General features: G+C 41.0%; 1 protein-coding gene across 2 annotated transcripts in view; it reads left to right on the forward strand.

Moving 5' to 3' along the window:
- hdac4 (histone deacetylase 4) overlaps positions 1-12,209 on the forward strand; it is a 112,324-nt gene that overhangs the window by 27,126 nt on the left and 72,989 nt on the right. The window lies entirely within an intron of this gene.

Here is a 12,209-nt window from a genome sequence, read left to right on the forward strand (position 1 = left end):
CGTGCGTGCGTGCGTGCGTGTGTGTGTGTGCGCGCAATAACTTTGTGACTAGGACAGAGAGCGATAGCGGTGCAAGGTCTACAAAGTTCTGTTGTGTAATACAAACCTGTATCGCTATGACTTGTGGTAGGACAAAATTATATATATATATGTTACATATATTGAGTTTTCTTTCGGTCTGCAAAAGTCACAGAGAGAACAGTTTGTAACTTGATGACTATGGTAATTACAGTTCTTTTATGAAGTGATTTCTTGAGTTTTAAACTGCACTTATGTGAAACTCGGCTGTGCCTTAGTTTGGTGCCTCTGCTGACTGATTTAGGGGAGTTTCAGGAGAGGATTAGTGCTGCTGAAGGAGCTTGTTGACATCAGATGGCATGGGAACTATGAATCCACACACAGGGCTCAACGAAGGAGCTCAGGCAAACCTGCAGTGGGCACGTAGAGAGGGGGAAAAACAAATAAACTAAGCCCAAAGCAAGTATCCCCACAGTTGGCATGTTTCCACAGACATTTGGTGGAGAGGATGGATTCAGGAACATTCTGGTTATCAGTTAAGGATTTATCCGGGGGAATTCTCTCAGTCTTTCATAATGGTCAAAATACATTCAGTAAAAAACTTGAATGGATTTGTGAAATGTCATTAAGTCAAATTGACACTATTAAGTTTGCATATAAGATGAAACACTGCAATTACGTCTCAATTTCGAGTGCAAATATTTCAGCCACTTGTGGTCTATGGGACTCCTTCCAGATGCTACGTTATGACCGTTCTTTACCCAAGTGGAACATTTGCAAATGATCCTCTGTTGTGGAGTGATACTTGATGCTTGTGCAAACAGGACACTAAATAAAAGAAATGCAGCATGAATCACAGAGCTCAGAATCACAGATAATAATCATAATGACAGCACAATCCACTCAGCGTCATATTGCTCGGTAATCCCACGGTAAACTCTTGCTAAAACCTGAGCGAGTCAGTATTATTACAGATAATCCTCTGGTCTGGTTTATGTGACGTGCTGGTGAACACAGGTCTAAACCACACAACCACACAAACACACACAAACACACACGTCTCTCTGTTTCCTAATTGATTGCTTTTCAGCTATTGTCTCAGTTTCAGCAGCCACACAGATCGCAGTATAAACAGATGGCTGATGCATATATCGTCACGTAGAGACTGTTTTAACTTCTTGATGCAGGACTGGCTGTCATCAGCTCAATGTGAGATGCACAGCTTACATCATTTTTCAGTGTTGGAAAAAAATACAAGTTGAAAACATGAATACCTCTAAAGGGAACAAGTTGGAGAATAGTTATCTTTCATAGTTTAAGATGGAGATGGGTACCATCAAGGCAACAGCATTTACAGAATCACTTATGTTTTGCTATTTGTCTTCAAAGTCTTTTATCGAGCAGAATTAGAGCTCTATTTTGAAATGTTGTGACCTTGGGTCTGAAGATGGTGTCAGTTGCTTAACAGAAATAGCTGACATGCAATTCATGAAAAAATAACATTCAATCTTAAAAATAAGCCCCACACGTGAACAGTAATAAAGAAAATTCAGTTTAATTTTATGAAAAACACTTGACTATGAAGTCTTCATTGCAAACAAACCAGGTAGGAAAAACATAAAGTTTTTTAACTTCCCTCTGCACCATAGACTTTATAAAAAGCTCTGCACACAAGGTCCAGCACAGAAAAATATAAAAAGTGACAGTTTATTATAAAACTGTTTTAAGAGGGCTCATTAATAACGAGCAATAATTCTGAAGTATGTCCAGAGTATTAACAGAGGACAAGAGACCGGCCCATTCCTAACAGGCGCTGTGCTAGAAACTAGAATTCTGACAAATATCAAATATTCATTGCAATGAATGCAGTGTTTAATGTGCCAGCTGATATGTTAGACCACACCAGTCCAACCCAGAATTTTAAATATAAGTGTCATCAAAGCATCGGCCCTCTCAGCTCCACCGAGGAGCCAAACGCAGAGAGTGGAAATACTTGTACTGAGGTTACCATGCTCATCCTTGCTTGCTCTTTAAACAAGCATAGAAACCCCACCCTTCCCTCTAAACCCCTCCTCGCACCCAAGTCCAGGAGCTCTGCCAAAAGCAGCCTAACACTAAACATTCACAGCGCTGGGGTAAGGGAAAGCAAACTCTGGGAAGGTACTGGATTGACGTCAGAGGGAGCCACATGTAAGAAATTCCTTCCTAATTACTGGGAATGTACTGGCTTATTGTATAAAAAAAATGTTCTGCTTCATATTCATCTTTTAAAAGCTCTTAGTTTTATAGCCTGTGCTACCTTTTCAGTGGTATATTGAGTCTCTCTGTTCCTCTCTCTAGCCAGCCCTATTATTTCACATCCTCTATGTTACCTCCTTTGTTTTTTCTCTTCCTCTGGCAGTTAAAATTTCGTCCTCCTTCTCCCCATCAGCCTACCTTATTTCTGCTTCTTTTCTGCTTCCTTCCTTCCTCTTGCACTCCGACTTTCAAAACTACTTTTTCTAGATAATTCGAAATTGCCGACAGACACCTCCGCCCACTTCTGTGGGATTTATTTCTCGTGCACTGTGAACGGCTGATGTGTTTGGATTATTTCTGCTGACCCACTGGTCTCAGCGCTGCACCTGTTATTCATCCTTCTAGGAATGTACGAGCACTTCCTGACTGCCACACATGCCTGTGTTTTTCTTATGAAATATTAATTTATTATATCAGGTACTGATATTATTAAATATATCTTGACGTTTTGAAGACTTGCTGTTATGCTTTTAGTTATAACATGTCACGGTGAGAGCATTTCCTTTATTTTGTGTTAATTATTTCCTGTGGGTACAAGATCTTAAAACGGTTTCATTTAGCTTAGTTTCATTAAGTGTGAACAACTGTGTTATTCTGATGGGGCTTGATTAGGACGCTGTGTATCCTCTGTTTGCAGATTCCTGCTCTGAGCTGATGTCAGGTTTAAAATGCACGTCTTGGTTTAATATTGTTGTTTTCACTGAAAATATTTAATTAATAGATATTTTGATTAACTCGCGTGATGCAGGAAGAAGTCACACTAAACCAGGACAAACCACAGACTGTATAAACATGGACGACATGACGGCTCCCCGAATTTGAAGTGTCTTGATTGCCTGCAGATTAGGTCCTTACTCCTGCCTCCTCCATGTTAGCAGATGGGACATTGGCCAAACTAAAATCTCAAAGTAATTGTTTTTCAAAATTGGATTCTGAGATTTTAGGTATTCTTATCACATTGAAGTGTTCATTTTTAATTTCCATTAAGTTTGGCTTTTATTATTTATACAAAGCTATAAAAGCAGGTGAAACATCATGATTGACAGCTGAGACTGACTCTGGATTTGTAGAGTGTGTGTATGGGACCTTGATTCTTAATAAGATCATTAAGCTAAACACTAAACGTGTAAACGCCAACTAGTCGACAAATTCCCCAGATGTAGCTGAGAGCTTGTCTCTTCTATCATTATTTCAGATTATCTCCTTTTTCAGGGATTCTTGTGCCAGCCAGTTATGCTTTCACAGTATTTATGACTATATTACTATATTGTTGTATTATAAACTGATAAAATTAGTGTGGCAAATCTTGTCTTGATATGTATTCAAAAAAAATCTCAACCCTTGCCTTACAAATCCTAAAGTGGAACAGTGTGTTTCTAAAAATCCGTTTTTTAAGGTCCTCCTTAGAGATGTACGGTGCAGCTTTAGTGGAAAGGGAAATTTGGCTGAGATGACTGAAGAGAGAGTTGATTTAGGGGAGAGGAGTGTGATGATGAGGTGTGAGGGGGTTTCACACACACAGTTGTGATTTGTACTGGAAATGGAGATAGGAGGGAGCCAGGGGATTTGTGGAGGCTCCCAAATCGACTGGAGGAATGCCTTTGAAGCTTTTTCTTCTTCCCTCTGGATGCGTTTTATTAGTGTGGGACAACCGCTGATTGGACACATTCTGGCGGATGGAGAGACAGATGTTGGAAAACATAGACAAGGAAAAGGAGGCCGTCAGCTGCTGAACTCCAGTGATGTTAGCAGCTTCCATCTTTTCCCCTTCCTTTCCTTTCCAGCTCTAATTTAGATCATCAGTGAATTTGAGTGCGGGAAAAAAAACACATTGCAAGTGGCAGTGGGGGGATTGATTGATTTTAATTGAAATGCAACTATAAAGCAGTAAATAAGTAGATTTCTTTCCAGCCTGAGTTCCCACCCTGACTGCAGAGCAGCAGCTTCAGGGCCGCTTACTGCTGCTTTCATTTATTTGGGTCTTTTCCATGTCACTGGTCACAACACACACACTATTCTTGGAAGATGTGAACCGTGCCGCCCTAACCCCGACCCCAAACCGTAACCTTACACCCCCGTCAACAGCACCTGAGGCTGTGGGACACTGGGACAACTCACTCTGATCTGGGAGTCTTGCTTTCTGTGTTCATGTCACCGCTGTCTTTGCAGTGTCACGTACTGGGTTTGACATGCTTGTGTTTGTTTGCCCAATTAGTTTAGTTAGCTGAATGACATATTTATTATAATTGGAAAGAATTGGTCTAAATTTTAGTGAGTCTAATTACATGGCACTGGTTCTACCGCTGAAGGTTTTAGATCAGTATGACAATACACCCGCCACACCCAAGTGAATCATTTGTCCTGCATACAGTAGTAATTGATTGTTGTTTCATCACCCAGCCCTAATACAACATTTATGCAAATTAAATTACATTGTGCAGAAACTTGGACCCACAGAACCACTGTACTGCGTACAAAGTTCAAACCTTCTTTTAGCTAGTTGTGCTGGACTCTGTCATCGACATATCAGAGTCAATCTTTTCCATCTGGAGGGCTGATAAACCAAATAATACAAAATATACTTATGTATTCCTATCAAACATTCTGCCTCCTAGTGGCCATATATCGATCATCTGGAATTAACGGAACACATAAAGACATGCTTCTGGAGTCAATCTTATAACAGCACAACCGCAAAGTAGTATGAACAAGCTGTTGCTTTCTCACCTCATCTGTGTACATGTCCACGCACAGCCCATAGAGGGACACAAACTTATCTCAGGACTTGACAACATGCACACAAGCACACACACAAACATTGCTCCTTAATGCTGGTTGCTGTAACAGACACTTACCATGATGCAACATGACTGGACATGCAGGGAATCACACCCTATTCCAGGCATTGACACACACAGCAAAGGCAGTTTATGTGGAAACAGACTGTTAGACACAAAAGGTGTAATTAACTCTTTACAGCCAGGTGGTGTAGCCAGGTTCCCATGTTCAGTCTTTATTTGTCTCACCATCGCTTTTTCCTATGCACCCTTTTTTATGCAAGGTAAAGCTCAGTGAATTTAATCAGATTGAATAAGAGAAGAAGTGAGAAGAGAGACACACAATCAAAACAAGGATTTGAGGGTAGGTCCTCCCTCAAGAATAAGCCATTTACTGCCTTTTCATTTAGTGCAATATGAGCCGAGATCACACTACATTATATAAATTAATGTAAATCATTTAAAACTATATTTATATAGCAACTTTCGTAACAAATTTACAAGTTGCTTAAAGAAAAAGGGAAACAATAGGAAACAGTAAAAAAAAAGAAGCTATTTTAAGATCACACAGTATTAGACTACAGATACAGAAAATGTTACAGAAAAAAAACCAAGATAAAATAAAACAAAGTGATTCAAGTAGTCAGTAAGATCAGAGCTAGGAGAAAGCACACATATAAAAGTGTGTGATTTTAAAGAGGATAAGGCATTTGCCAGACGGATCTCCTCAGGGAGATTGTTCCAAAGAGTCCTGAAAGAAAAGGCCCGGCCACCTTTGGCCCTCACGTGGGACTGTGGAATATATCCTCGTATATATACTCATGAAAAATGCCTGAAACCACAGGCACAAGAAATCACTGATTTGGCCCAACCTCTTGGCCCAAACAAACACAAATGTGCACAGTTGAAATGTTGTGATTTGTCTTCACTGTAACTTTACATGAATGTAAAGTGTGGTTTCTCTGGCATTAAATGTCTGGATTTGCATGTTTGTTAACCTTTGTTGGCCTTTGATGAATCACTTGCACTGAAATCACAATGCAGAGTATTCAGTGTAAATACTGATGGAAACAGAGATAGCTCGCAGATGTTCTCAGTCCTTTTAAAAATAGTTTCTCTTTTACTTTTGATATACAGCCTGGAGCACACACACACTGTACCTCGCCTGAGTGGTGTTAATGTGTTTATTGTAGTCTTACATACGTATATATTACAATATTTTGACCTATTGCATAACTAGAAAGTGTAATCTACCATGTGATGTCCACATGTGTAATGCTCTTACAAACAGAAAGGCCCTTCTCTCTACCAAGTGACCCGTCTACTCCTGTACAGATGTCTCCCTGCCTGTTAGGACATTTTAAGCCCTTTCAGCAGTGTAATGTCACACACACACACGCACACACACTTGGGTATCACAGGGATCCTCTGTCTCCCTGTGGACTTACTTGTGTTGCTGGCCTAATGGCCTAAGACCACATGGCTTGCTTTCTATATATATATATATATATATATATATATATATATATATATATATATATATATATATATATATATATATATATATATATATATAATGTCACATTCAGCTTGACAAGAAAGAAGACAAATATTTGTATCTATGTACATCAGTAAGTTAAAGGTCTTTATTTGTTCTCATTCATTTATTGACTTTTAAAATGACGGTAAAATATAGTTTGCAGATGTTCATCACTTATGGGTTATAGGGCTTTCTTCTTTGTCGCCTTCAAATCTACTGAGTCATACCTAAATGTACAACAGTACACCGGCAGAGACACCCACGTGTAAACACAGACACAAACCTTTAAAGGTCCGGCAGTTTAAAAAAAAAAGTCAAAGGCTTGTGGTTTCTCTTGTAGGTTCAAAATGCCCAGAGGAAGTTGTGAGTAGTTGGTAAACATGGCCGCAACACCAACAAGTGGTTGAAGGCAGTGGTGAGAAATTGTACGGGCCAAGTCCTGCAAACAGACTCTGACAAATGGTCAACAAAGGGATAAAAGTTTGTCTGAGTTGCTGTTCAGCCAAGGTTTAATATTGATTAAGCTGCAGTATGGGGACATTTACAAAAATAACTTTTTGTAAAAAAAACTGCCACTATCTGCCAGTTGTACATGAGGCAGGTGTCTTTGCACTCTGGCTCAACCTACAGCTCATTTTATTTTGCAAACTTATCTAAACCACCAACTGTCATGTTACTGTGATCTTGTAGTTGGGCTAACGTAAGCTTGATTTAGATTTTATAACTCTTACTGATGGTTGGTGGGATTTGTTTGCATTTGCAGAGATCCTGAAACTATCGTGAAATGCCTGTCTCCGTGTTGTTTTTTCTGGCCTCTTCTGTTGCTATCGTTACTATCCTGCTTGTGCTCTGCAGCGGTGCTGGGAGGGGCTTTGGAGACTGGTTTGGAGCTCAGCGAAAAGGGAGGGAGTGGTCTTGAACTTGTACTCATTGAAATTCTCTTATTCTTCTTCTCTCTTTCCTCTTTTTTTGAAAATGTACGCACTACAGCTTTAAGCCCGGCTGCTGAGTTGCTCATGAAATTCAAACTTTCACGTTATTTACAGGGCAACATGATGTGTTTTACAGCCTGGCACCTACCAGTGTTGTTGAGAGGTTTTAAAGTTACACAGTGACAGAATAAGTTCATCTACAACTACAAACCAGGTTGGGATGACTTCTTGTTATGTTTATGAGTCCATGACTTCAAACAAAATACTGCTTATGACTGATTAGCATCATGTAAATCGATCAATTCAAAAGTGCAGACTAAATTAAATCTCAATGGGGAAACAGCCACTTTACACATTTTCAGTTGATCTGTTAAAAGCACATATTGGATTGAATCTCCTCATATGTTTGCTCCCCACTAGATTATCTTGTGGTTTAGGGCGGCAGTGACAGGTTGGTGTGGCTGGCACGCTCTTACACTGGCTCAGAGTTTGGTTCTAGCAGAAGGGCAGTTTTGGTGGAGCCTCGGCAGACAGGATGGCACAGTTGGCAGAGTTGTGAGGCTGATATCGAGGGCTCAGAATACACCAGACTGAGTTGTAGCGGACGAGACAGGTTGGTGTGGCTGGCACACCGTTGTGGTGACTGCTGGTCAAGTGGAGGTGAAGGTGGCCCACAACAAGGTGACTTGGCATCTTCCTGGGCAGGAGGAAAGGTGTGCTTGTGTACATGTTCAATTACCCCGTGTGTTTCTATGAATGCTCCCATGTTTTCTTTGAGTATTGTTAAAGGGTTTTCCTCTTCACTGTACACCAGGTGTGTATTCACTGAACCAGGCACTACTGCTTCCTGCTCGCGTCTGAGCCAACTTGTCCTCTTGCCAGCCATCGGTAACTTGGCTCCCCCCACCTTCCTTTTCCATGTGGTGATCACGTATGTCTATCGACGAGGAAGTCTGTCGACATATCCAGGTTTTTACAAATGGGATTTGACACATGCAAAAAGAGTACATCACTATCCTCCAGAGGCTTGGAGATATGAATATACCTTTTCTTAGCATATAATTTATATATTTTTACTAGTCCTAGGTATATTCCTACATGTCACTGGGGAATATTTGTAACTTTTGCTGATAGGCACGCATATGGCACAGGTCACGTAGGTCAGTGCATTAAAATATACATCAAGGAATCCAAATGACTCACGGCCAACATATCCGTGTCCTCGATTGGACCTGTGTGCTACACCTCTCTACACAGTAATAATAGTCTGCAAAATGTTATGTTGTACAAGCATGTGTTTACCATAAAGCATCCAAAATACCTTGTGTCATGGATTGATTTCCGACTAAACCTCCACGCCACTTCAAGTGCCCGTGTCTCCATTCATGGGGTCTGCAATAGTCTACAGCAGAGCCAAAGGTTGGACCACAGAATGAGCTGAAAGAGACAATGAACCTCTCAACCTCTACTTCAGATCATTGTTGTCCAGTAGAGAGGACAACTATTCAGTCAATCTCAGAGACAACAGTGACGTGGTTTGGACAGGATGGATAAGTACCTTGTTTAAGGTGGACGAGAGTGCTTTGCAGACAAATGTGTAGCGATACACACAGTGTCTACTGCAGACTGGACTGTGCATACAGGCACCCTATCATTACAGCTGGTGTTGGAAGGTATGTTCAGGGGTGAAGTGGGAAATAACAGACCGATCATTGGAAACAGAGATGCATACTGTCATCGGAACAGCTGAATGACATATACCAAATGAAACAGAATTCTAAATATAGATTCTTGTACAAATTCAGTGCTGTTTATGCAGAATCGGTTACTAGATGAGCTGCTTACCACTTTTTCCATTCTTTATGCTATGCTAAGCTAACAGAGTGCTGTTGCTAGCCTCATAGTGGGTTATCAAACTGGGACACAACCGAAGGATGAACCGAAGTGGATTCAGATAAACAGGCAGAGGTTTGCTTTACTGTCTTTAAAATGACGTTAGCCTCGGTGGAGGTATTCCTAGTTTGTTTGTTGATCTCTTAGTTAGCGGCATTACACAAAAGCGTCTTGATGGATTACCATGAAACCTCAGGTCAGGAAAGAATCCTTAAGATTTTTGGTGCAGATACGGATAAGCAACAAAAACAGTTCAGGGTTCATCACATTTGAATCTGGAACAGGTTGCTAATCGGAATTTTTGCCCGATAAAAGACTAACATGAATAATTCATCATTTAAATGAGTTGTGATGATTGTAATTGTTTCCTCGATTAATTAATTAGTTAATCACAGTTAACGAGCTGATATACTTGTTTTTAACAGCTCTATATCTAAATGTAAATTAAGGAAAGTGAGCACCAAAGCTGTGCTATCCTGTATTTACGTTTTGCTTTAATGTATTTATTACTCAGCCTGGCCATCCCATTTGTTGAACAGGGATTATTCAGCATTCATCTACCTCCTTGTGAACTGCAAAGTCCTTAATATGCAATCAGTTTACATTGTGGCTGCTGTTAATAGCAGTTATATTCAGTGCTACGTCAGTGTTATTACAGAAAAAATAGATTTTAAAGAGCAGTGTTCTTTGTCTGTTGACGAGTGTCTCTGCCTGTGTTGCTCTCTGCATGTTTGTTTGTTGTGGTTTCCGTGGAGATTTTCCTGGCATCACTGTGTGTAAAGGCCGTGAGCACTTGACCCGTCTTTCTCCCAAGGTGTAAGAGGTCATTCTCTGTTCTCTGCTCTGTAGTCCCAGGCAAACAGTGTGTAAACCCGCCTGGTCTCCATGACATATATGTTTGCTTACAATTATATTTATTCTTCCTCCAGTTTTTGCATGTACCCCCCCCCACTCTCTCTCTCTCTCTCTCTCTCCCCCCCCCCCCCCCGTGCTTGTCATGACACCAGTTCTTGCAAAGTATTACGAGGAAAAAGGACCGTGGAGTAAAACTAAAAGTGAGGTGGTGACTATCGGTGTATACTCACTTACACTTTCAACTCTTCTTTTGTGTGTCTTTGAGTGTGTGATTACTTGGCCTGTCCTTCGCCCATCAAGCTCTGGTGTCGTCTTTCTACCATCTGCCACTGCCACCCTACTGACACACACACACACACACACACACACACACACACACACACACACACACACACACACACACACACACACACACACACACACAGACTCTGTATCCATCCTTCTCAAAAAGCTCCATCAATACAAAATCTCCTCTCCTCTTTGTTTGTTTCTCTCTGGTTTTCTGGTGTCGCTTTGTTTGATAGCATCTACACTTTTGTGAAAGACACAAAGAGAGAAGGCTTTGCCTGGAACATGAAATCCAAGAAATGCATTTGCCGTGTGTTTTGTGTGTACAATATGAATATTTAATTCAGCCCCTCCCTCCGTCATGTATTAATCATGGAGCAGTCTGCTTAGGCTGAAAATAGCGCCTAGCAACCCAGAAAAACAAAATTCATAGTAGATGTGGGTATGTCATGTGCTGCAGCTCGTTCATGTGTGACATAGCACATGGTCTCATGGTCTCTTCTCACATTTTCCTTTATTCCCCACTAAGAATTCTTTCTTCTTTTTGTCTGTCTCCACTGGTTCGAGGATATTGCTGAAGGAGATTTCTATTTGCATTAGAGATGCACACAACCACACTCACTCTTTGAGATTTTAGTTTGGTTTTTATTTTTCCTTTTGATTAAAATAGTATTTACTTGTCTAGGACACATTCATAAGTGAACTCTGAATGCATCCAGCTGTGTCTGCGCCAACACCCACTGAGTGCAGGCAAAGTTTGAAACATGTCACTGTGAGAGTCTGCTTCCTGAATGCGGTGGTAATTGTAGGATTAGTGACCCCACCATTCGTACCAGCTGCCAATCTCAGTGATAAACTGATGGAGGCTTTGAGATTGCTTAAGTTCAGCCCAGCTGTTTGCAGGTGGAAACAAAAATGTTACAGCAAGTTTGCGTGGGCATTGCAGAGACTCGTGCATTAAAAGAGCTTGAATCCAAGACCGTAAGGCATGAGAAGGTGGTTCAAGAAACCCAGGCAAAATGTATGTATTTTAGCAGATTGTTAACGAGTTAGCCTCAGGTGTTAATTGTAGCCTGCTGTTTGTGCGGTGCAGTCAGAAAGTCTCACAATATACAGTTTAATAGTTTTTAAATCAATGCAGCTGAAACAGAGAAACACGTTTTTTTTTTCATACATTCATCCCTTGGGAAACCCTGGCACCTGCATTACCCACAAAGCAGCTCAGCCCTCAAGAGTCGATTTTGGGAGAGGTGGTGCTAGTTGTGTAGCCCAGAACCTCGAGCAGAGATTAGGAGCGGCCTACGGAAGTCTGGCAAGCGCACTTCTTTCTAACTCCCCAGAGTTTTTCTTTTACATTTTCAAACTTGCAGTCTTCAGCAGCACCAGCTGAAACTGACTAAAGCCGTTTTCAGACATGACCTGTGGGTAAAGTCCGAAGAATTGGATACTGACTTTACCCTCGGTTTACTTTTCACACATGTACAACACAGCGGGAGGTTTTCAGCACAGACGCGTACACAACAGCAGCAGGCAAAGACTGGAAGTGACGTATTAATTCCGCCGCGGGGAGTCACGTGATTTTCTCTACAACTCACAAACACAGGTGTC

The sequence above is a fragment of the Hippoglossus hippoglossus genome, chromosome 21, assembly GCF_009819705.1.
Source record: "Hippoglossus hippoglossus isolate fHipHip1 chromosome 21, fHipHip1.pri, whole genome shotgun sequence".
Taxonomy (NCBI): domain Eukaryota; kingdom Metazoa; phylum Chordata; class Actinopteri; order Pleuronectiformes; family Pleuronectidae; genus Hippoglossus; species Hippoglossus hippoglossus.